We start from the raw sequence: 26,031 nt of genomic DNA, 5'->3' as shown, positions 1-26,031 counted from the left end.
AGCCCTAAAGAAGAGAGTGGGCTAATGCTCTTAGGAGGTGGCCCTGGACCCAGAGGCCTCTGGTTATCACTGCTCTGGCCTTGGACCCAGACAGGAAGCTTTGCTTATTACATTAGTAGGCATCTGTGGTCTGCCCAATATTCATGTCTTCCTTCTGGCAGTAGAAATCCCTTTTCTTTGAGAATCCACTCTCTCCCCAGTCTGAGTCCTCGTGGATCATGTGCGATGGCTCCAGAGTGGGCATGTGACCCAGACCAGGCAAATCTGTGCATCACACCCCACCCCCCGGCACAGTAATTGGTCCAGGGATAGGTCAGTGGGCAAAGTTAGTCCAATGTTGGCCCTTGTGTGGAGTAGTGAAGTGAAGAGGAGAGAACTCTCTTTCTGGATTTGAGGTTGTGATGCTATCAACCTGGAGCGTTTAGAGTCCCACAAGTAGGGGGAGTGTGCCTGAGCATGACTGCTGCACAGAGGGAAACAAAGCAGGGAGATCAAGCAGAGAAAGGACCAGAGAGCAAGAGAGCAAACAGTGGTCCAGAGGGTATGGTTCCAGTCTCTGGATCCAGCTGGACCTGAAGCCGGAAGACCTACTTGTAGTCTTTTCTGCTCTATGAGTCTCATGTTCTCTTTTTGGATTAAGCCAATTTAAGCCAATTTAGAGTCTTGCTTGATAGTTCCCTTGATACTGGCAGGGTGGGTCCCTCAGCAGGGATGCCTGAGCTGCAGGCAGACGACCTAGCCCCTGTGAGCTCCATCCTGTCTTAAAAGAGCCGAGATTAGTGCTCACCAGGAACAGGTGCAAAATAGTTCATCACAACAGGGTTAAGCATAGGCCTTTTGTGTTCTGAAGGCTCTGTCATGGCCCAGGTCCATTCCCGTCTCTGCCCCTCTTGCAGCACCCAGCATGGTCCTCAGTAAATGTGTTGATTGTCTGGCTGGTTGAGGGGTAGCATGGCTCTCCTCACTACCCAGTCACCCAGTCATTCTCATGCCATCCCAGTCTCCTTAGTATCATTCCGCCTACCCACTCTCCAAGCCAGAGGCCTTGCCTCCTTGCTCTCCTTAATATGGCCCCCCACGTGTTCTTGCTTTCCCATCCTCACTTGCTTGGCATAGACCTCAGCCTTTTGCAGGAGGAAGCCACGTGGCCCTGGACCTGACACCTCACCTGTGTGGCCTCAGTGCCCTTACCTGTGAATAGGTACCCTAAAAATATGAAGTGTCCCCAAGAATTTGAAGTGATGGGGATTCACTGGCCCTCTGAGCACTCAACAAAGACAGTAACCCATAAAATGGAGCAGAACAAAGACACAAAGTCACCTTCAAGGGTGAGGGAGTCAAGACAGCTTAGAAATCACTGGCTGAATGTATGTGAAGTCTGAGTGCATCAGAACGGAATTTCGTTAGCCCTTAATAGGAACAGAGGAAGTGGGGTGGCCCAGAGGCATGCGCTGGCTGGGCCCTGAATCGCTGGCCCGGGCCTCGGGCCCACCCAGCAGGCCTCTGTCTGTCGCGAAGAAGGACAGTCACAGACTGATGCCACTGGCTCCCCTAGCAATGCTCTAGTGCTTGGACTTCCTGTGTCGCTAGCCACTGGGAAGAGAATGAGTTGGTCAGACAGCTGACCAACCGGTACTGTGAATATAATGGCATTTCGGTTTCGGTCATCAAGCTTGTGCACGGTGAGTCAGCATCCTGGAGCCTGTCAAAGTCTGGGTACCGATGACTCTGCGTTCTGGTTTGCAGGGCTGGGTCAGGCCCTGGCCCAGGGCTGTCAAGGTTGAGAGGGTATCGGTGTCACCGGTGGGCCTACCCCAGAGATTCGGATTGATGAGGTTGGGGTGGGGGCAGGCCCTCCCATTAAACAGCTCCACGGGAGGCACTGAGCCCGAGCACGGGGAGACCCGCTGCCAGGACGCAGTGACTGCACCACCAAGCCGCCTGCCAGCCTCCTCTCCTGCCTCTGTTGAGCCTCTACACTGGGTGCTGCTGATTTGCTTCAGGGTTCACTTGAGTAATTTGCACAGAGCCCATTTTAATTCCCCCGAGACCCCCTACAGGTCTTGATGGCATTGAACATGACACACCAGACACTCAAGAAGGCAAAATGGCCTCTTTATTTGGAAGTTGTGAACACAAAGGAAAAAGATGTGCCAGCAGTTATAATTCCTCTGAATCTTCCACCTCTGGCCGCCCGGGTGAGCACGATTCAGGGTAGATGTGTTATCATGATCCCCGTACGGCAGGGTTTGGCTGAGATGACCTGGGTTTGCAGTGCCGTGGCTTTTTAGGACTAGGGAGGTTGGGAGCTGTCTCCCAAAGCATTTCTGAGTGACTAGGGCTGAGCCTGGAAGCAGCTGAGCCAGGAAGCAGCAGCCCCCACTCCTGTGCTCCAGAGAGGTGGGCGACTCTTCCTCCGGTCCCTCTCCATGACTGCGGATCAGGAGTGGTTGTCCTCCTGCTGCTCTGAGGAGCCGTCTGGAGAAGCGGAGATCTCCTGCTCTCTCACTGCTGGCTCTGTTGCTTTATGTGACTTAGAAGAGCGTAAGCGTGGTGACTGTAGAGAGCAGGACATTTTTCTGGCCAGGCTCTGCTGACCTGGACGAAATCATCACAACTCTGCGATACATTTTGAGCCAAGGCACATTCACCATTGGAACAGTGGACATCATTAGCATGACCTCATTTCCCTTGCTTTTCCCCTCAACAAATCTCTGCTACAACCTCCACGTCAATCTCTCTGCACTTGACCTCATGTCCTGCTTTGTAGAGAAAGCAGAAGATGTCAGATGGGAATACCAGTCTCTTGCCACCACAACTCCAAATTTAAAGACACCGTCTGCTATCCTGTCTTGTTCTCCACGGCTCTGTTGGAGCAAGACTAATGCCACCACTTGCTGCTGTCTTACGAGCCTGTCCTTGCTCTATTCATGCCCTCCCTTTACTAAAGAGTCCCATCAGCATTTAGTTATGTTCGTATCTTCATCTTTAAATGGAGAACTTTCCTTCCACTTCCTCTGCCTCTCCCCTCAGTGAGTTCCTGGCTTACCATCAGCTCTGTTCACAGCCAGATTTATTGAGAGAATGGTCTACACTCTCCCTCCCTCCTTCTTCACCTCACATCTACCCTATAGTCCATTTCAGGAGGGCCTCTGCCCCTATACTCTTCCCCGAATGCTCTGGACAAAGTCACCTGTGGCCTCCATATTACCAGATCTGAAGGACACTTTTCGGGCCTTAGCGTACTCCCACTTGCACAAACATTTGACACACTCACCAGTTCCCTTCTGCAAAACCTCTTCCTTTGGTTTTCGGGACACTGAATGATCCTATTTTCTTTTTCTCTCTCCTCTTCCTTCTCAGTCTCCTTTGGCAATATTCTCCCTCTGTCTGTTCCTCACCTCTGTGATTTCCAAACTTCAGGGCGCCTAGAAATCGGTGGTGGGGGAGGAGTTGTTAAAATGCACATCAGATTCTCGGGCCCACACCCCGTCCATTTTGATTTGGTGGTTTTCCAGAAGCCTCAGGAATCTGCATTTTACCAGTCCTCTTGGGCATCTGATGCACAAGGTCTTTCGAGCACCTCTTGTGAAATCTTGATGTAATCATCAGTGGTCCTGGCTTGGGCCTTTTCACTCCTTGCTGTTCACATTTCTTTTGAAATCTCACCTAGCTCAAGGCGTCAGCTTGTCACCCAGAGGCCACTTCCGTCCAGCCCAGTCCTTGCTTTTGAGCCTCAGAAGCACGTATCCTTCTGCCCACAAGACAGCTCTGTGAGGATGTTCCAGAGACACTTGAAATGTTCCAAGCAGAACCTCTCATCTTCTCCAAGCCTGCCTGTCCCCGTGTTCCTCTTCCCTGTCACTGGCACCCGGTTATCCAAGTGAGAAGCTTTGACCCTCCCTTTTCTCACTGCTGCCCACCGAAGACCCAGTCAATTTCCAAGTTCTATATATTCTTTTTTACAAATTTTGTGTTATGTTAGTCACCACACAGTCCATCGTTGGTTTTTGACGTAGTGTTCCATGCTTCATTGTTTGCGTCTACAAGTTCTATCTACTCTTAGCTCCTAAACAGGCCTCGGATTGGCCAGTTGCTCTTCCTTCCCACTGCCACTTGTGCTTTCCAGGGCTCCGTGATTTTTTTCCTGGATGAACCCCTACTTGGGTTCTCTGCCTCCAAGCTTGCTTTCTCCCGTCTGGTTTCCACACACCCAGGAGCCTCTTCAGAGCTTTGGTCTAACCTTGTCACTCCCCTACATTCAGGCCTGTTGTCCTTTTGCTTCTGTTTGGACAGAGTCTTAGGCCAGCACACATAGCCTTTTATGGCTCCTGTCTCATCTCTAGATACTCATTCATCAGCAAGATCAAGTAGCCACTTCTCAAGCCTGGCTCAGTCCCAGAAAATACAAAAGATCATGACAAAGGTTAGCAAGCCTCTGTTCTGGAGATAAAATACAAAGGGTCAGATTGTCAAATCAGGTTCATGAGAATCAGAGACCTTACCTAGTTTTAAACTTTACTAATAATTGCAAAGATACAAATAGTCATAAGGCATAGGTGAAGCATGAGGTCTGGAACCACCAACACTGCTCCCTAGGACCTTTCTTGCCACATTAAGAAGTGCTCTGGCCTCAATTTATCAAAAGAGGCCTCTATGTGATACATGCAAGGCATCCCTTGCTAAAAAGGGAGCTGTTTGGCCATGACCTATCTCCATTTTATTCTCTGCTCGTTACCTGGCTTGCACAATGTTCCCCTGGGAGTCATACCCCCTAACTCCACAGGGTCCAGGTTTGTTTACCATAAGTAGTCCTAGACAGATAGGGTACATTGTGCTAAAAGCATTCCATAGATAAGAACTCTTCTGCTAGCCAAAATCATTAGTGTGTTGCCAGGGTCCCTGTCATTAGTATGATTATGAGGGGATTTGACCGGGTCATCTTTTCTTCTTCCCCAGTCAGGGTGGCAGTGGCCTGCTTTGTCTCCTGCTTTTCTCCCCAGCATTGATCAGCCCACCTCTGGCATGCTGGTGTTTCCCAGAGCTCCATCCTTGGCCTCCGTGCTTTTTCTTCTACGCACGTGCCACGGAGGACCTCTTTCTCCATGCCTGTGGCTTCCGGTCTCTAAACACAGACTTTCCTGAATCCATACCTTAGACCCTTGAGCGTCAGACCCACATGATCCGTGGCCCGCCAGATCGATATTGCCCCCCTGATGTCCTCCAGGTCCCCCATCTACATACCCACCACTGACCCGTTCTTTGCCTCTTCAGATCTGTTCCTCTGCTGGGTCACCTCTCAAGGCAATGGCACCCACACCCACCCGGTGGCCCAGAAACTTCGAATCATTCTCGTCCTCTTGCTAGCTCTTTGACTTAGGATAAGTCAGAGAGAGACTCTCTGAGCCTCAGTTTCTGCACATGAAAAACGGCGGTCAGGGCAACAGCCGTTTCCCGGGGGAGGGGTGGTAGGATTAAATGAGATGTCGCAGCTAGTGCTTATCACAGTGGCTGGCACACAGTAAGTGCTCAGTAATTATCAGCAAGTGTCCTCGACTCCTGCTGTCTGCTGGTCCCCGTGGCTCCTCCTCACCACGTGCTGTAATGTGCACAGTTTCCCTCCTAAGGGCCCCTGCAGCATTGTCTCTTCAGTGCCCGCATCCCTGTCTCCACAACAGCCTTGGGAACTGGCCTTCTTCATCTCCCATCTACCTCTCACCAGAGAGCATTCCTCAGTCACACATCTGCTTAGGTCACTGCCTTGGAAGGCCCTGTGCAGCTCTTGGGATAAAGTCCAAGCTCTTGAAAGTCGCTTAGGCTGGATGAGCTCTGGCCGCTTCCTGTCCCCTGGGGCTGTCCAGCCCAAACGTTAACCAGCTGGCACCCTGAACCTTCAGTTCCGCCAGCTGTTAGGATCTGCCTGGTACTCTCCCCTCTGCCTGGAGACGCTTCTCCCATCCCTCACCTCCACCTGACGAACCCCCTGTCCCTCTGCTCTGCTCCTGCAGTGCTCTGCCTGCCCCCCATCACAGCACTCTCCAGCACTCTCTAGCCATGAGGTCACTGGCAGGTTCCATGTTGGGACTCCTCACGGGGCCATGAGCACCAGGGGATGGGGCCATGGCTGCTTTATGTGCTTATCTCCAGTGCTTAGAACAGTGCCCAGTGGTTCCTGATAGCAAATGAATGCATTTGTTATACGGGGGTCATGGGAAGGGGGTGGTGAGCAAGAGGAAGGGGCCCCGGAGTCTGGAGTTTCTGGCTTGAATGGAGTTGAGACAGACCATTGTAAGGGAGGTCTGGCTGTACTGGAGTTACTGTACTAATGAGCTTTTTGGACCAGGAGGGCCTGGGTAAGTGTGGCAGCTGACCCTGGAGATCAGGTTCTCTCCCCTTTTTTAAAGATTGTATTTATTTGAGAGAGAGAGAGAAAGAGAGTGTGTGTACATGAGCAGGGGGAGGGGCAGAGGGAAAGGGAGAAACAGACTGTCTGCTGAGTGGGGAGCCTGACGTGGGGCTCGATTCCAGGACCCCAAGATCATGACCTGAGCCGAAGGCAGATGCCTAACCAACTGAGCCACCCAGGCGCCCTTGGAGATCAGGTTCCTTGATGCAGCTCTTGGCAGTTAGCGCAGGAGTGCAAGCCCCCGAGCCCTGCCCCTCCGCTGGCCTCCGAGTGAGTCTCTGCAGAGCTGGGGCCCATCGTGCATCTGCCTCTGGCAGTGGAGGAGGGGTTGGTAGTTCTCATAACCTTCGTTTCCTCCAAGGTTGTGTTGCACCCTACATGAGAGAGGCTTCACCTAGATCCACTAGTCCTGCAGCAAACTGGTGCTGTACCCCCATTGGGCTGGGGGTGGGGTGGGTATTATTCCCAGTTGTCTGTAGGAAGCACCTGCCACCACTCAGAAATCACAGTGAGGGTCTTCAGTGCCCACTAGGGAACAGTGGGAATGAAAAGTCACCTCTACCTGTCCCAAATTTGACCTTGGCCACCCTCTCCTAGTAAAGGATGACTTCTGACCGTGACAAGAGTTTAATTGGCTCTGTACCAAAGGGTCTCAGGGAAGGAGGGTGTGGGAGAGGGTAGAGTCAGGTCTCATGCCCTGGCTTAGGCACCTTGCTCTGAGCTGCACAAGCGTGTGGCTGCCCCTTCCGTCTTTGGAGGGGCTCCCCATCACTCCTCCTGCCTGTGTCTTGCAAATTCTGTTGTCTCCTCCATCTCCTGACTCTGACTGTAGGTGGCTTTCATCTCTGCCCATTCTCTGCTGGCTCTGCAGAGGGAGGGTGGGGCCGTGCTCTGGGGAGGGCTGAGGTGGAGAGCACCAGGAGAGGGGAGAGGGGAGGAGCAGGGAGGCTCTCACTCTAGGCTGGGGCTGATTGCTTCTAAAGCGGCAGCAATCAAGCACGCCTCACCACTGTGAGAATTAACTCCCTTCCCAAGCTCCCCTTCAGATAGGGGAGGAATGTGTGTGCCTCCTATTAACATGAGCATGACCCCGTTTCTTGTGAGATGAAGACCCCGGTCTGATTATGCTCGGGGAGCATCCCCACCTGCCTGCCCCGGGCTGCGTGACAACAGCTCACTCGCATTAACTGGCAAGTGAACGGTCCCACGTACGTACTTTCTCTGTGATCTGCAGACGAGCCCCCGTTTCTCCTGGCTGCGGGACAGGTCAGGAGGAAGTTCTAGTTTACCTCAGCACAGCTAGTCAAGTACGTGCCCAGCAGTGTTGGAAGTGAAATGGGGAAGCTGTGCATAGGAGCAGCTGGAAGAGCGCTGGGCGGCCCAGGTCCAGCCTGCTGTGTGCTAGCTGTGTGTTTGGGACTGAGTCCCGCCCCTCTGGGAGAGCGGAGGGCTGGCCCATTAGATCTAGAGGGGCTTTTGAGTCTGATACTTGCTGATTCCAGGCTATCACGGAGCATAAGCTTAGAACCTCATAAAAACTGGGCTCCACCCAGATGTCCATCAACAGATGAATGGATAAAGAAGATACGGTATATATACACACAATGGAATATTACTCAGCCATCAAAAAATGAAATCTTGCCATTTGCAACAATGTGGGTGGAACTAGAGAGTGTTATGCTAAGCGAAAGATGTCAGAGAAAGACAAATACCATATGATCTCACTCATATGTGGACTTTAAGAAACAAAACAGATGGACATAGGGGAAGGGAAGGAAAAATAAGATGAAAATTGAGAGGGAGGCAAACCATAAGAGATGCTGAACTCTAGGAAGCAAACGGGTGCTGGAGGGGAGGGGGTGGGGGGATGGGGTAACTGGGTGATGGGCGTTAAGGAGGGCATGTGATGTAATGAGCACTGAGTATTAGATGCAACTGATGAATCACTAAATTCTACCTCTGAAACTAATAAAAAAAAAAAACAATCCTGGGCGCCAACATTTTTAATGTTAGAGGAAGGGTCTAGAAAGTTCTCTAGAAAACTGAGTGAAGAAGCCAGATCAGTACATGGATAAAGGCCCTCCTCTAAGACAAGTTGCTGCTGAAGACCCCAGAAGAGTTTCTCTTCCTGGCAACTCAATGCCCAGCCTGGCTTGTGTGTCTAGTGGGAGTCAGAGGAGGGTGTCTGGGACCGAGGAGGGGACAGTGTGTTTGTTCCTTTGTTCAGACACTCTTGTGCTCATCACATATTTATTGGGTGCCTCCTGTGATCAGGCAGCATGGGAAAGTGGAATGAAGTCTGTGGTTATATGGGGCTTAGCCTCGTACTCACATGAGACCTGGACAAACATCTCTGGCCCCTTGGATGGGGCTGTGCCCTCTGCCTGCCTTTGTTGCCAGTGGGAAGATGCCCTGAGATGGTGTTCCTGCCCTGGAGTGGCCGTCACCCTGTGCCACCCCCTTCTCCATTCTCTGCATGCACGGCAACATGCCGGGCATCAGGGAAGATACTGAGGCTGTTCAGAAACTGCCGCTGTCCTTAAGTGCTGCAGATCTGGGGTGGGGCAGCCAGATGCATGGCCAGAAATACCTTTGATCAGAGTAGGGACCAGTGGCCCACTGTCTGGGGATGCAGAGGACTGAGAGGTGTGACCAGAAGCAGTTTCATGGGATGGCACAGAGTTGAGTCTGGAGTGGGTCACCATTGGGAGGAGAAGGGAGGAAGGTCATCACAGGGGCAGGGAGCAGCTTGAGTTACTGCATGGAGGCACGGAGTATGGGAGGGACGAGGAGAAGAGAGAAGCCTGTGTGGTGGGGTGTGAGAAGGCCAGCATGCTGTGCAAGATGGTGCTTTGTTCAGGCCCTCGAGGAGGGGCGCTCAGACCACTCGGTGTGGTGAGTTGGCATCTGGGGGAGCTGCTTCTAAGCTCCCCACTCACAGAACAGCGATCTTGGGTAGTGTTTCCCTCCCCTTTATTCTCCAGTACTAGACACTGGACTCAAGTAGTCCAGGTTTCTGTTCTCCGTTATTTTCCTTTTCCTTAGCTTTAAGTAGGTGGAATACTGCCATTTGCTTGGTCTTGGAATCATTTGCCCTGTCTTTCTTCTTGCAAAGTAGTAAACCACCCCAACGCCAGCCTTCCCACTGCCTGCTCTTTGGCCTGTGGTTTTCCATAGCACTTCTGTCTGGCTCGAATGCCACATGTGGACTAGTTTGTCTGTAGTTCCCCATACTAGAGTCTTAGCCCTGTGAGGGCAGTGACCTCGGTGTTTGGTTTGCTGCTGTACCCCCAGCCCTCAGAGAACTGCTCTAACCAGGAGGCTTTCAGGGTGCATTTGAGGAATCAGTGGGTGAATGGCAGTTGGGCTGATGATGGTTCTTTGATCACTTGTCATGGGGCACATTCATATGACAAGATGCTGAGTAATTGCCCCCAGCCTTTGCCTTGCTCACGGATGAGCGGTAAACATTATAGGATGCTTCCCCAAGCTCCCCAGGAGATGATAAAACAATCCTGAAGCCATGCAAAGGGCTACACCAGCAGGCTGACGCCTCTCACCTCTGCAGATCGTCATGGCTTGTCCTGGGGGACTGATGGTTACGGTGACGGCAGGGCTGAGCTGGACGGCAGTGGTAGAACACCACAAAGGGAGGATGGGTTTTTGACTTACTGACAGCCTTGATTTGAAAGAATCCTTTCAAAATAGCATTGAGAAGGGACGCATCATTTTCCCATGGTGTTGGTAGGTGTCAGGATGTCAGCAGTATTTCCTAATCTTCAACAGGCAGCCAGACTGGTTTCTGTCTTGGTTACTCAGGTCCCCATGGGCCAGGGACCTTCAAAGGAGGGAGGGTCCTGATAGAAAATGTAGCAGAATGTCAGTGGTTATGAATTGGCATTAGTGGATTGTCTTGGCCACCTTTCCCCCTGAATGCCAGGTTAGTCCCATGCCAGCCCTAGAGGTGGGCTTCAGTTGGGGAGACACATGTGGCCAGGACCAGTATGGACCAGATGGAGAAGCAGGACAGGGGCAGCAGGGGTGGATGGGGGTAGGGTGGGATGGCTCAGGGGAGTCTTCAAGTGCAAGGTGACTCCTGAATATAATTCCAAAGACTCAGGATTTAGAACAGGATTGTAAAGATTCCTGAGTCTATGAGCTTATTCACAGGGTGGGGGAGGGGAGAATTCCAGACACAGAGACCAGCACGTGTGTGTGTGTGTGTGTGTGTGTGTGTGTGTGTGTACCTACAGGTAGGTTCCTGGAATGTGCTAGGAGGGAGAAGGGAAGGAGGTGGCAGGAGAAGGGCCTGGTGAGGGAGGTGAGTGCCAGCCTGTGATGGCCTTGAATCCCCTGGCCATGGTGGCAAGTCACTGATGGCTTTAGGTAAGGGAGTGACTTGACCAGATCTATTTCAGGAAAATGAGTCCTGGCAGCAGTGTGAAGAATAGAGTAGAGGATGAGGCCAGAGGCAGGGGCTAGGAGGCTGTGGAATGAACAAAGGAGAGGGAATGGTAGGAGCCTGATCCAGACTGTGGCACTGAGGACAAGGACAGGGGACAGGTAGACTGGCCAGGGCCTGGTGACTGACAGATGGGTGGGCAAGGAGGAGGCCCAGTGGAAGAAGCCAGTCTAGGACCCCTCCCCCACACTGCCCCAGGGTGTGTAGCCTGCTGGCAAGTGGGAGGAGGCTGGTGGTGTCACTCACTGGGATAGGGACCCCCCCCCCCCCGCCCCAAGATAGACCACATCTGGGAGCGGGGGAGGGGATGTGTCGCATCCCTCGGTGTTTGTGAGGTAAAGTTACATATTGTACATTCCATGTCCCTCTTTGACTTGAGCCAGGCTCACTTGGGAAGCACTGCTAGCTGGGATTCTTCCCCCGCCCCTTTCCCTTTTCCCACCCTGCCCTTCCTCCCTGATATGTTTTTCCAATATCCTCCCTTCCGGTGTCTCAGACATCTCAGGATGAGCAGCTGGGGAAGAGGAGCTGTGGAGTAATGTCCAATCAGGGAAAGGTTACTAACCCAGGATTATAATCAAGGCATCTCCCCATGCCCCTCGCATGGTAAGAAGCCAGACTCCATAGCTTAGCTAGAAGCGAGTTCAGTACTTCCCACCAGCAGCAGCCTGTGGACCACAGATTCCTGCCAGACCTTCCTGAGCACATACCCAATCTCTTCCCCGATGGGGGTGATCTGTTTGCGCCTCACTGTTTTCTCCGAATAGGTAAGACCTGTGTTGCCGAAGCCTGTGATTGGCAGCAAAGTGCACTTAGCATGCACCCTGCTTTTAGGGGCTGAGCGTTTGCTGTTGATCGGCTGCAGTTTATCCACCTGTCTTACCTGCACCATGACCTCTTCTGGGAGCCCTGGGTTAGGGCTGTGCCGTCACCTATGGTGCGGAGGAAGGAAGCCCGGCAGGTGACCTTTCTCTGAGCACATGTTCTGTGCAATGCCCTGGGCTCAGTGCTGGGGACGTGCCATGGGCCCTGGTGACGCTCAGGGACCCCAGCCATGTCTTTGGCTCTTAGTCACTGGAGCTCAGAGGTGGGGGCCACTGACCTTGACTGCGTGCATCCGTGAGCGGAGCGGGGGAGGTTAGAAAAGGCTCTTTGCATCCTTGCTAATTTCTAGGTTGCTTTCACAGCCCCTGTTTGGCTTCTCAGCTCTTTCATCACTGGCGTAACTCATTCTCTATATTTATTAAATTCCCTCCGTTTGAAATACCGAGAGCGCTCTTGTTTTTCTGACCGGATGCTGACCGATACAGGTGTTTGATGAGGGTGGGACATCTAGAAAGCAAGAGGGTGTGGTAGGTGGACTAACATCTTCCCAAAGACGCCCATGTCCGACTCTCTGGAACCTGTGCGTGTGTTGCCTCACATGATGCAAGGAACTGGATTATCCTCGGTTATCTAGGAAGTTATCTGGGATTATCTGAGCAGGCCCCATGTAAGTGCAGGGTCTCTGTGAGAGGGAGGCAGAAGAAGAGAGTCAGGGAGGAGGTGTGACGTTGGAAATAGTGGTTGGATTGCTGGCTTCAGGACCATGGAAGGACCACGGACTGAGGAACGCAGGCCGCCTCCAGAAGGAACGCAGCCCACCAACGCCTTGATTTTAGCCCAATGAAAACTACGTCAGACTTTTGACCTCTGGAACTGCAAGATAGTGGATTTACGTTGTGTTAAATCAGTAAGTTTGTAGTACTTTATTATAACAGTGGTAGGAAACTGATACAGGGGCCAGAATTTAAGATGCTGTAAATCACACAACAGAATTTGGATCTTGTTCTAAGGACTGAAGGCTCATCACTGCTTAGGAGCTGTGTGTGCTAAGCATATGAACTCTGAAGTCAGGTTGCATGGTTGTTGAGTACCAGCCTTGTCAGTGACCAGCGTTGTTAAGCAAGTGTTTTAACCTCTCAGAGCTGCAGTATTTCGATCTCCGGAATGGGGGAATAGTAGTTCTTATCTCATCAGGCTAGTGTGAGGATTAAATGAGATGATGCATGTCGGGTGTTTGGCGCAGGAGAAGCTGGGAAAGCAATTGTTGCCCTTACTTGTTTTGCAACCTTGGACTAGACAGTGTCTCACCAGGAGCCTCGATCTCTACATCTGCCGAGAGGAGGTAATGGGAAACCCCTCAGCCTCCAGACCCCACAGGAATAAGTGGATTTTGCGATAGGATGAATTGGAGAAGGAGCACCCCCGCTGGGTTGCACGGAGTTCTCCGCCAGTCCATGGAAGGGGCAGGTGCCTGTTCACCCTCCCTACCCAGCCCCTGCTGTGCCAACACTGCAGGCATGCCTGGATCCCTGTGCCCCTGAAGGGCTGTCCTGGTTTCTGCTCCCCTGCACTGTGCTTCAGGCATAAGCTATTTTAGTTACAAATTCCTTAAATGCTACACCTTCCTTGCCCACCCGGACTGACCTCCCCAGGTCCAGCTGCCAGGTATTGATTTTCCCTTTAAATATGACTGCAGCCCAGGAGCATGTATGGATTAATTGACGAGGCTAGGCTTGTACCTGCACACTTCATTAACAGCTGCTACTAATTAGTGGAGTAGTCATTAAGAGACCTATGGGGTTTTGAGGATAATAGTTTTATTTTTTTTCCATGACTTTTAGGCATACTATAGATGGAGAAGTAAAACACTATGATCCTAGGGTGGGATGTCAGTCACAGGGTGGCCTGTGCTGAGAACTTGACCCCCAAGAACACAACAGAAACTACAAAATTACCAGAGTGGGACCAGAGTCAGGAGGGCTTTAGAGTCATCTGGTCTACCATATATGTCTACTGGGGCTGGGAGAGGGGCAGGGCCTCATTCTCAAGATCACACAGGGGCAGGGAAGCAAGAGCTGGGATGAGCACCCAGCTTGATTAAGATTAAAGTGTGTGAATTTGGATGACTTACTGACCCTTTTGGAACTTCATTCTTGCTGGATCATGTGTGTTGGATCATGTGTGTAGAGGGCTGAGCATAGCTTGAGCACAGAATGAGTCATCAACGGATGGTAGCCATTGTACTCTGCGCTCCTTAGGAAGGTGTGCCTGTGGCTCAAACACTGTGCTTTTATCAAGCTGACTTGAATTACCCACTGAGCACACATTGAGATGTTTTACAGCAAAGGAATAGAGAGCCTTGACTTAAAATTTCCTTCTTGTTTTAGAGATAATGATAATAATAATTCGAATCACTAACCTTCCTTGTAAGCTCACTGCATGTCAGAAGGTACTGTTTTGAGTGCTTTATGTGGATTAATTCATTTTATCCTCTTGACAACCCTATATGGTAGGTGTTTTTATTGATTCCTATTTCACAGAAGTGGAAATGAATGTACTGAACTCGCCTGTGGTCACACAAAAAGTAGGTGTTGCCGAACCCGGTATTCTAGCCCCAGAACTCGTCGGCCTCTTAGGTCGATTTTCTGGCTAAGGGACACCCGTGCCCCCCAGGTGCATGCCACGTGGGTAGCAGCTGTGTTTGCATTCTCCAGACCTCAGCTGATTAATCTGGGGTAGGCACATGAAGCAGAGGCTGCCCCACACTATACGTGTTGGGTGGTCTGGCTCAAAAGCATGAGCTGGGCCAGTCTGACTCCTACCTGAAAGAGGTTGGGCCTGGGAGTGGGAAGGGCTGATGAGCTAGACTTAGGGCAGGAGACCCATGATGGTCATCAGCCATGAGTGACCACAGGGAACTGGCCACATAGAAGAAGGATGGAAAGGTGCGTGGATGTCACGAGAGAGACCACTAGTTATGGAGAGGTGCCTCAGTCCCTGACAGCCTCACAGTCCTGGTTCCCATGAGGCCTGGCTGCTGCTGGCCTTCTGTTTTGGGATTCTGATGAGGACCTGCTTTGGACCGAACTCTCCTTATATGTACTTTCCCTGAGCTAGTGCCCCTTTCTTCGTCACAAACAGAAGACCTCTAGCACTAACAATTCTCTTGTAAGGTCTATAGGGCACAGCTGACATCAGGTGGGGCTCAACCCCCATCTGTCAAGCCGGCCTCCTGCACACAAAGAACAATATCCTAAAATAACCTGATGGGTCCTGTAGGGAAAGGCCTCTGGAGATGGTACCCTGTTGGAGGTAAATGTCTGTAGTAGACAGGATAAGGGCAGGCTGTTTAATCCTGATGATGCCGTGGCATCAAGAGGACTGAGGTGTTTTCTTTCTTATCTCACAGTTCCAGGTGAATGGCCCAGGTTGGTAGGACAGCTGAGTCTCACAGCCATTCAGGGCCTGGGGTCCTCTGAGCCATTGCCCCACCACCCCTGTGAGCCTTGTTGTGGTCTCAGTGGTTAGAGCTAGGAGCTGCCATGTTTGGCTCTGGTCAGAGCTGGAAGAAAGCTTGGAAGGGGGACACCTGCTCTCTTATGTCACTTTCCCTCCACTTCCCGTGGTGTGAACTTAGCACGGGCCCCACCTAGCTGTGAGGAAGGCTGGAACAGCTGGTTTTGATCTGGGGTCATAAAGGGCCAGACAGGAAATATTTTTGGTTTCGTGAGCTATATGCTCTGTTGCAAGCACCCGACTCTACCCTTGTGTCTCGAAAGCAGCTGCGGACAGTATGCAAATGAATGGGTGTGGCTGTCTCAATAAAACTTTATTCATGTGCACTGAAATTTGAATTTCAGATAATTTTCACGTGTCATGAATATTTTTCTTTTTATTTTTTTCAATCTTTAGAAATGTAAAAGCCATACTTAGCTCACAGGCCATTCAAAAATAGGCAGTGGTCAGATCAGGCTGGTGGGTCATTCAGACTCTTGGTCTGGATAGTCACCTTGGGCCTGGCCACATTTTGTCAGGGGAGGTTGAATTTTGGTGGAGAGTGAGTGGTTTCCACCACAACATCTACTCCAGGGATTGCTAAGAGAGGGCCATTGAGAGTGCCCTCTGCCTCCTTTTCTGTCTAAAGAGAAGGACAGAGTTTGCTGGGTGGAGACAGCCACGTTCCTCGCTCTAAACTTGCCAGGAGCAAGAGGAAGCAGCCAGGCCCTGGGAGGTCCCCAGTGTCGCACAAGGAGCTGACAGCTGGCTTCCTCAGTGCTAGAGGCCAGTCGGGGCGAGGACACCAGTGGCCAGAGTGAGACAGGGGGCAGCACCCTGAAGGCAGCACCCAGCCCCCCAGTTGGGGGCAGTCAGCCCCTCACCAGCAGGATGCTCCCATCTCTGCGGCCGGAACTCATGGAAGCTAGGCAGGAGGTGGCTCTGAACTGGACAATGACACTTTGTCATAATTACAAAGTGACAGCTATAAATATTAAATGAGAGGAAAATTGTCCGAAAGGCTGAAGATACTATTATTTGGCAAGTTTGTTTTCTTCCATCCCTCCCTCTTCTCCCTCAGCTACCAGCTTGTGGGGTTGGGGCTTGCAGAGCAGAGCTGATAGCAGTTACTGAGGAAAGAGACTCCTTCCGTGTCGGTGCATCAGAGAACTTCCACTGTCAATCAGAACAGCTACACATATTTTTGACATCAGCTGCCAGTTATTCTTTCTGTGTCTCAGGAAAATCAGAACCAAAGACGGGAAAACTCACCTGAGGATGTTAGATGTGGCATCAGAGCAGCCTGAGTTTGAGTCCCAGCTCTGTCAGCTCCTGTGTGACCTCCACCAGCCCCGTGAGACCCCTCGGGGCCTCAGCCCTCTCATCTGTTAAATGGAGGAGAAAAACACTATCGTGGGCAGGTAGTTTGCCAGAAGCCCATTTGAAATGCAAAGGATGCATTTGTTCAAATGCAAAGCATAATTTTTGCTTTTCTTTCTGGGCCTCCTTTTCTTTATTTGTAAATTGGGTGGCTTGAACTCATGGCTCCGTCAAGTCCTGACTTTCAGGAGTTCTATCACCAGTGGTGGCGTCTATGACTTACAAGGAGAAAGCTGGCCTTCACAGGTGCTTCCTCCTGGCAGGAGGTTTTGAAGATGCAGGAAGCAGTGGTTTGATTAGGAACTTATTGCTCTCTGACCCTCCCTATCCTTTCTGGCATAGCCCAAGCCCCCCTTCTCTAGGAGGCCCTCCTGGATTCCTTCAGGCATAGGCCATCTCATCCTTTCTGAAGGGTGTTTGACCTTGATCTCCATCCCAACTTTTTTTCGGTACTTGCTCGTCTGCCTGTGGGGTTCGATGGTGGTAATCTCCCTGATACCATTTCTGTAACCCTGACCTTAACCCCTAACTCCATCTCTGAGTCTGTGAATGGATCCAGTGTGTAGGTATGGATGGGAGGTGCATTGTTGTGGGGCTACCCTGGCAGGACCCACCTGTTTCACATTCCTATCAGGGAAAGGGGACCTGAAGCACCCTGATCCCTCAGCCAGGAGCCCCTGTTGATAGCCATGTCCTCTTGGACCCTGGGGCCAGCTGGCCCACAGACCACATGGACATTCTGTTGGCTTCATGACCCCCACTGGCGTCATGGAAGCAGGTGACGCACCATCTCAAGTGGAGGCCCATCCCTCCTCTCATTACAATACTGATGCCCATCATGGGAGTGAGGCCTTATCCTGGGACATGTGAGGACGTGAGCCAGCTACTGAAATGTTTGGCACTAAGTTAAAGATGCTGGTCCCCTTTGGTCTCACTGAACATCTAAACTTCCAGTAAGTGTGTGGCATGTGTTATGTGACATCATTCGAGGCATCCATTAATTTATTCATCTTTGTATTCATTCAGCAATGTGGTGAATGTGCCCCCCACGGCTGGGAATACAGGGTGAACAAGGTGGAAATAATTCCTGGTTTTGTGGAGCTTGCAACGCCGGGGTGGGGGGATCTGTACAATTAAGCAAAAAATTACAAAAATATTGCATGAACCTGCAGCCTGGTCTGTGGAGTTGAGGGGGTCAGACAAAGGTGCAGGGCAGAACACCTGGGATGTTCTGAGCAGAGGGACAGCAGGTGTGAAAGAAGACAGGTGAGAGAAACAGTGGTAGGTCTGGGGAGCTGAAGGGGAACCCCTGTGTCTGGACAGCAAAGCTTAGAGTGAGGGGAGGACAATGTGGTGCTATAGGGATAGGCAGGGGCTAGATTCTAGGGACCTTTGATAAGCATGATGACACGGTTTGGACTTTAGCTTGAGGGCACAGGAAGACCTTGGAGCTTTTTGGATAGGCTTTCATTTTAGGAAGATTCCTCTGGCCACTGTGTGGCTAGGAGGAGCATAGGGGGAGGGGACCATCGTAGTCACCCAGGTAAGACATACGCAGAGCTAGGACAGGTGGATTGGAGTGCCGTGGGTAGAAGACGGGATTAGGAGCTCTAAGGAGGAAGAGCCACCAGGACTTGGCTGTGGGGGAGAGAGAGGGGGACCATCAAAGCATTACTAAGTCTCTGTTTCGAGCAACTGGACAGATGGTGGCTTCTTTGATTGAGACTGGGAAGAAGATGATGGATGTGTTACGAGGTGTCTTGGAGACACCCAGCTGGCTCCAGAGTTTAAGAGAGAGAGTTCTAGGGTATCAGTAAAAATGAGAGGAGCCTGGCCTGGAGATGGAGGCTGACTCTTCTGGAAGGATCTGGTCCCTTGAAGAGAGTGTGTAAAGGGCTGGGAAGGGCATGGGAAGCCCTTCCCAATGCTCCATGACCTCCATCTACGGGTGAGACCCGTCCTCACTTACCTATTAATTCCATAACCCCTCTTGGTCAGCCAGAAGAAGGGCAAAGATGGAACTTAGAGAAAATAGTAGATAGAATAAGCAGGTGGGTGAGGGCAGTACTGGTGCCTCCTCCCCTCCCAGCCTCAGGGCCTCTGCAGTCGCCAAACAGATCCCTGCACCACTTTTGCCCCAATTTGGGCCCGCTGGACATGTTGCCTCCTCCGAGAGGCCTTCCTCAGTCCCAAACTGCCCACCAGAGCACGCGGTTCCATGCCCTTCAACTTGCTCTTCCCCCGCATGCCCTGAAGTCATTTCTTCATCCCTTTGTGTACCTTTCTCCTGGCCAGAGTGTAAGACCCCTGTAGGCAGGACCTTGTCCACGTACTGTGGGCAGCTGCTTCTCCATTCTTCTCCTTGGCCGGAGGTCTCCTGGGCCTCTGCTTCTCCCCTCCCAGCACGATCCCCGGAGCAAGAGCTGTGGACTCTGGCTTTGAAGTCACCCTGCGATCACTGGCGTCTCTCCCTCAGCCACTTGTGTCTGAACTCAGTCTGCCAGCAGGTCGTGTGTGGCTGACTTCTTTCTGCTCCCTCTGCCCTTCCAGGTACTATCCTCTTGCATCTGTCTATAACAGAAATCTTCCCAGGTGGCTCTTTTACCTGCGACTCTTCAAAGGGCACCTGAAAAAACTCCCAGCGGCGGGGTGACATTTTCCAGAGGCCGGGAGTCTAGCTCCTACCCACCTTTTCAGTTATCTGTACTACTTTGCCCTTCACTCCTTCTGGACCAGACGCGTAGGACTCCCAGCATCTCCAGGGAGCCCCGCCCTCTCCCTCACCGTGGTGCTCGTCGCTCTGCCTGGAACATATAGCAGGTGCTCTGTAAACCCTTCCCAAGCGGATCAGTGACCAAGCAGCTCAGAGGGAGCGGGACTACTCCCCAGAACAGATCTGCCCCCTGCATCTCTCCCCTTAAGGGGAAGCCTGGCAGAATGCCTCTCGTACTCATTGCGTTGCTTTCTTAAGCCTCAAACCCTTTTCCACCTCCTAGTATTAGATGCCTGAGCCTCAGCCTGGTGCCTCCAGCGGCCTCCAGAGCCCCGGCCACCCCAGGCAGCCTTAATTAATTGTAAAATTGATGAAGCAGCCCCCTTTGTTAGGCTGGGCTGGTGTTTATTTGTATTTTCATATTATTATCCTTTTATACTTCTCTGGGCGCCTTCCACTCTCTACTGACACCTTTTATTGGGGAAATGTTAATTTAAAAATCATCTATAATGCAGGTGTCACAAATCAAAGCTGTTCGGTAATGAGTTGCTCTTATGTCGTATAAAAACAATTAATTAAAACCCTTTCTGAGAGAGCCATGCCGGCAGATTTATGTTTCCCAGTGTCTCCCCTCGACCTTCCTTTTTAAGGACCCTCATGCACTCAGCTGGCTTCTATAGGAGGATGGTTTCCTCCTACCTCTGGCCAGGAAACAGAGTCCCAGCCTGGTGGAGTGGGGAAGGCATCTGGTGCTGCCTCTTTGTGCCATAGAGGCCCGAGAGGGACTTTGCTCTGGTCACATAGCCATTGAGTGGCCGTGCCAGGCTCAGAGCAGCCTCTGCTGCCCAGGTCCTGTCCCTGTCATCCCTGCTGGTGCCTGTCCTGCCGTCCTTCCGACAAGGCTCGATGGCCCGTGGATGTGAGAGCACCTGAACTGCTGTTTTGCCGGTGCTGGTCTGGGAAATAGCACTCATTTCCCCACCGACAGGCCCGCTCACGTCACAGATGCTTTTTCTTCCTTGCTAACCAGCTCAGCACTTACTTAGGGGGTATAATCTAAGGCGTCTAAACTCTGGTCTCGCCTCTGTTCTTGATTCATTGTGCGACCCTGCGTGAACTGCTTCTCCTCGGTTGGGCCCCAGCTTCTCTACAAAATGGGTACTTTGGTTTAGACAGGGAGTTGCAAATTGGAATACCTTCAGGTACCATTAATGAGTCAGGCAGGTCTGGTGGAAACAGTGGAGACTAGAGATGAGCAGGTCCCTTCTGAAGGGGACAGCCTCTGTCACCTCTGAATGTTCGCTCTCCCCTGGGAAAGCAGGCTGCAGGTTGCACTTTTCAGGACAAGCTGGAAACCCAGCTCAAGGTTTTGAAACGTTGGCAAGGGTTCAGGCCTTCGGTTAATTTGCTCTCAGAGCCCCTTCTCACCGTGCCCCAATTTTGCTCTGTATCTCAGGGGGTTGTCCCCTTAAGGGTCCCGGCTTGGTTGCCTTGAGTTGGCGGAAGGTTCTGGCTGTTGATGGGAAGGTGAGAGGCTGGGAGGCAGGGATAAGCCTGGTGTCTCCCTTATCTCCCTGCCTTAGGCACCATGTCTGGAGGGGCCCGTGTCTCTGTGAGCAACCGAGGTTCCAGGCTGGCTGGGTCACTGTGGCCTCTGGGCTCTGGTGATACCTCCTGCCTCTGTCCCGGGGGCTTGCTGCTGTTGCTAATCTCTGGGTTGCCTTGCCGATCTCTCATGTCCTGTGTTTCTATTGAATTGCCTCTGCTTTGAATACCTGAAGTGGTCTATAGGTTCTTGGTTGGATTCTGACTGATGCAGTTAATAATAATGATATCATTATTATTATCGAACACAGGGAAGGCTTGTCTGTGGGCTGGGTGGAGTGTGGAGAAACCTGTCTGTGGACAGGTTTGGGTAAGCTGAATTTCCAGGTCATAACTTGGTTCAGAATTGACCTGGGTAATCAGATAATATCAGCCCTTGTATTTTAGAAGCTTTCATTCTTCCGAGTGAACGTATTCTCCAGGGCCTCTGGATTCTGGCCCTTCTTCCTCCACTAAAAAGCTGGCCTCTGGCTCTTCATGCTGGGGCCTCTTCTGGCCCTGCTCAGCCCAGCCTCTGGTTGGTATGCCCTCCTGGCAACAAGGTGGCCCTGCTCCCTGGTGGCCTAAGAGAAGGCTTGAGTGGGCTCTGAACAGGCAGAGGACTTTCCCTGCACCCTCCCTTCCCTGCCCTCAAAGCCCAGGCCACAGTGTGGGCGTGCGGGGCAGGACCGGAACCCAGAGTCCATTCCTTCAGCTGCCATGTGCCACGCACGGGGCCAGGTGCTGGAGATGCTCCACGGAGAAGACCCAGCCCCTGCCCCGAGGTGCTGGGCATCAAGTCCAGCAGGCACGGAGTCTCCCGCCTGTCGAGGTGGGGTGAGCTGTGGCAGAGGAACCCCGGGAGGGAGAGCGATCAGGCTCAGGAACTTAGCTCCTGACTTCCGGGTGGTTCTGCCTCCGTATGAAATGTGCTTCCTTTCTGTCTGACATTGTGTGATTTGGGGGCAGTCCAACTCAAAATGAAAGAAGCCAACCATGTGGCCAGCCATCCCCTGCCCCTGCTGGTAGCGCCCCCTCCCGCCGGCCCTCCTGCCCTCGTGACTTCGGGAGGACTCCCTCCTGGTGATCTCATCCTCCCCTCTGAGTGGGGCTGTGAAGTGTCTCATCCAGGCTTTTATCTGGCATCCACAATTATAATGTCAAGATTGAATAATCTGCCTTTATCTCCCGGGTGACAGCCATGTAGAAACTTCAAAAGAAACAGTTTTGCTGGCATCTAACGGCTTTTGTTAATTACTATATCCCAAAGAAAATGAAATAAAGGAGGAAGAAAAATGATATTTCTCTGTGACAACTTTGTAAAAATATCAGTGATGAAGAGGCACAGTTTAAGGGCTTTAACTATTCATGCAGCCGAGATTAGGCCTCTTCCCAGCAGTGCGGGGTCCGGGGGGTGTCTGAGCATGCCCGTGCAGACACACACACACACACACACACACACACACCATATACACTAGCACACACGCTCACTCTTCCAGGCCTGGCCCCCACCCTCTGTCTCACACCCATCCCTACACACGCCTGGACCTTCTGTCACACACAAAGGCCTTGGGACCGCACGCGCCACTGCATGGACCCACTCACACGTTCTCCCACATGCATACCACACACACACAGCACACACCTTCACACGTCATACCACAGCATCACATATGTTCACACTCATAACCCCCGTGACACACCCCCCTCACATACTCCGTTCAGAGCCTCACAGTCACGCTCCCTCACAGACTCCCACCCATGCATATGCTTCTGGGTGCAAGCCACATCGTGCCAGGCTCTGTGCTGGGCACTAGCATACAGGCGTGCAAGACGTTCTGCTCAGGACAGTAGGGAAGACACACAGGTGGACCAGCAGCCCTGTTTTCTGGCTGTCACAGCATATTGTTGTCCCGTGCGATGCAGGGGCCCGGGAGCGGTGTGCACTGGGTAGGTGCTCAGGCTCTGGGAGCCTGGCACAAGCATAGTGCAGCTGTGTGACCTTAGGCAAGCCATTTTGCCTCTCTGCTGCAACATCCGTATCTGTAAAATGGGGATAATAATAGGACATCATGTAAGGGGACATGGGAGGACCAAATGAGGTCATGCAGGTGAAGTGTTCCCCCAAATGCTAGCTGCTATTTAGGGGTGTGGAGTGGCTGACTTGGCCTGCAGGGGAGTGGCCTGGTATTTAGGGGATGGCTTCACAGAGGAGGTGGTATTTGAGTTTGGGGCCTTGAAGTTTGGAAGAAAACAAGGAGAACCCAGGCAGGGAGAACAGCCTGCGAGAAGGCAGGGAGAACAGCCTGCGAGAAGGCTCAGAGGCATGGCCGGGCATACATGTCCCAAGAATGCTGGGCGTTGGGTGTGACTGGACGACAGTGTGGGGTATTAAGAGGAGGATTAGATAGGAGAAGATTCTAGAAAGGTAGGCAGGACCTGACGGTGACAGCCCGTGTTTCCTTCTGAGGGGGTGGGGTTTTCCTGTAGAAGCAGAGACCACTGAAGAGCTGCAGTGTGGTGAGTAATACCATCAGGAAAGCCAGGAGCAGGCAGGGGTGGCTCCCACATGGGCAAAGCATGACCCACCCCTTCATAGGACGGTGGGTGCCCGGTGGTCCTCAGGGAAGGAGATATGGTGTGGCCAGGCATCTCTCTCCCTCACTTGGGCCTTGGAAGCCCGGCAGACAACAGCATTTATGTCGTGGGTAGGCCGTGGAGAGCCACAGCAGGTGGAGTCCGCTACGTTTAGGAAAGGCTGCCCTGCTCTAGGATCAGAAGCAGCTGGATGGGGGGGCGCCTGGGTGGCTCAGTCGTTAAGCATCTGCCTTCAGCTCAGGGCCTGGTCCCAAGGTCCTGGGATTGAGCCCCACATCGGGCTCCCTGCTTGGCTGGGAGCCTGCTTCTTCCTCTCCCACTCCCCCTGCTTGTGCTCCCTCTCTCTCTGGCTGTCTCTCTGTCAAATAAATAAATAAAATCTTTAAAAAAAAAAAAAAAGCAGCTGGATGGGAGTGGAAGGGAAAGGAAGGGTTCCCAAACCTGGGAAATTTCAAACAGAATCATTTCCCTTAGGTCCGATGAAGTCCCTGGCAGGGCGCTAGGCAGTCCTGTTGTAAAATTCTCCATTCCTGTGCGGAGCAGCAAGGGGGCATTTTCTGGTATTTGGGTGTGGGGTCTTGGCCCACAGAGGCCAGGGTAAACAAAGATGGTGACTTCCCACACCCCGAGGGCGGGAGCCTGGGTCGGCAAGTTTGACTTAGGCAAGGTGGCAGCCCTGTTGGCAGGAGGAGGAGGCTGGGGCAGGCTCGAGGAACCCCACTATCTCTGCCCGCTTGCCCAGGACCCAGGCGTTTACCCCCTTGGAGATGGCTGGGGAGTGTGGAAGCTAGAATCCAAGGGACCCAGAAAGGAGAGGGCCTGTCTGATGAGCGAAGTGACTGGATTCTGTTGGTTTTCGGACACTTGTAAGCAGGAGGTGCCTTCAGTGATTTTTTATTATATTATGTTAGTCACCATACAATACATCCCCGGTTTCCGATGTAAGGCTCGATGATTCATTAGTTGTGTATAACACCCAGTGCACCATGCAATACGTGCCCTCCTAACTACCCATCACCGGTCTATCCCATTCCCCCACCCCCCTCCCCTCTGAGGCCCTCAGTTTGTTTCTCATAGTCCATAGTCTCTAATGTTTCATTCCCCCTTCTGATTACCCCCCCCTTTCTTTATCCCTGTCTTCCCCTACCAATCATCCTAGTTCTTATGTTCCATAGATGAGAGAAATCATATGATAGTTGTCTTTCTCTGCTTGACTTATTTCACTTAGCATTATCTCCCAGGAGGTGCCTTCAGCCAGAGGAGCTCTGGCAGGGGGCTTGGGACTGCTGCAGAGGCTGGGACAGGTGCCCCTGGAGGTGTGCAGAGCACTGTCTGCACTGCCACACAGCTGGCCTGGCCCCCACTGCTTATCCCTCCCTTGTCCCCAGATCACCTTCTGGGACTTCACTGAAAACTCCCTTCCCAGATGAGGTCAAGAGACGGACACCAGCTTGGCCAGGGGCACCCCAGGATATTGGCAGGCAAATGAGGGTTCCACCCAAGGCAGAACTCTACTGAGTGTCTGACGGAAAATCTGGACGACGACACCAGGCTTTAGAGTGCACAGCACAGAGGCATAGATGGGGTGCCACGGTGGTGACTTTGGGTCACAGCATCACAGTGAGGGCTCCCCCTGCCTTCTCCAGACCCCTGGACATTTCTGGAGTTGTCAGCCCTTTGTCCAGCATGCAGTCCCAGGGTTTGGGAGCCCCAAAACGCTGGATCTCCCCTGTACTGCAGCTAGCATCTTCCTTCTGCCCTAGTCAAGCCCCCCTCATACCAGGGCCCCTGTGCAAGGTGGTGGGGAGGGAGCTGGGACTGTTCATCCCCTTCATTCCCCCCCAATTAACCCTGCCAGCTGAGGGGGAGCACTGGCCCTGGATCTAATCTCAGCCAGGTCTGGGCGCCCCCTCCTCCACCCCTCCTTCCCACTAGTCATTAGTCTCCCCCGCTGCAGGTAGAGTGACAGGCCAGCTTGGAGCTCCTGAAAAGGCCTTTGTTTTATCGCCTTCAGTTCAGATGCTTCAGAGCACTAGCAGGCCATATTTTAATCTCAGGTCTTTGCAAACAAAATCGTTAAAAGCAGATGGCTGTGAAGACTGCCATGAATATTAATAGATATTGAAAAAAAGGCCCCTTAATCTTTCCATAAATCTTTTCCGAGGAGGTGGGGGAAAGACTCAGAAGAGATGAGGGCTGCAGTGTAGCCAGAGGTACCCTGGCCCTTCCTATATCCCAGCTCGATCCTGAAGCCTGAGTAATTAGCATGTGGGTAGCAGGTGAGTCCAGGCTAGCGCAGGGCCGGGATGGGTCTAGAGGGTCAGGTCTGGGCTCACAGTCCTGTCTTCCCCACCCCTCCCCCTGCAGAGCAAGAATGCGAGGGGGCAGGGGGTGAGGACAGGCTGTACTCAGCACATGGCGGGGCTGTTCCTTGGGTGCTCCATGTAATGCTGCTAATCTCTGCTGGTCACCTTCTGTGCACATTTCTATGTATGCTAGTCTGGCATACATTTTTTGAGGTGGGTTATCATCCCCATTTCACAGATTGGGAAAGACTCAAAAAAAATG

The sequence above is a fragment of the Ursus arctos genome, unplaced genomic scaffold, assembly GCF_023065955.2.
Source record: "Ursus arctos isolate Adak ecotype North America unplaced genomic scaffold, UrsArc2.0 scaffold_7, whole genome shotgun sequence".
Classification (NCBI taxonomy): Eukaryota; Metazoa; Chordata; class Mammalia; order Carnivora; family Ursidae; genus Ursus; species Ursus arctos.
Note: the sequence above shows the minus strand (reverse complement) of the source record.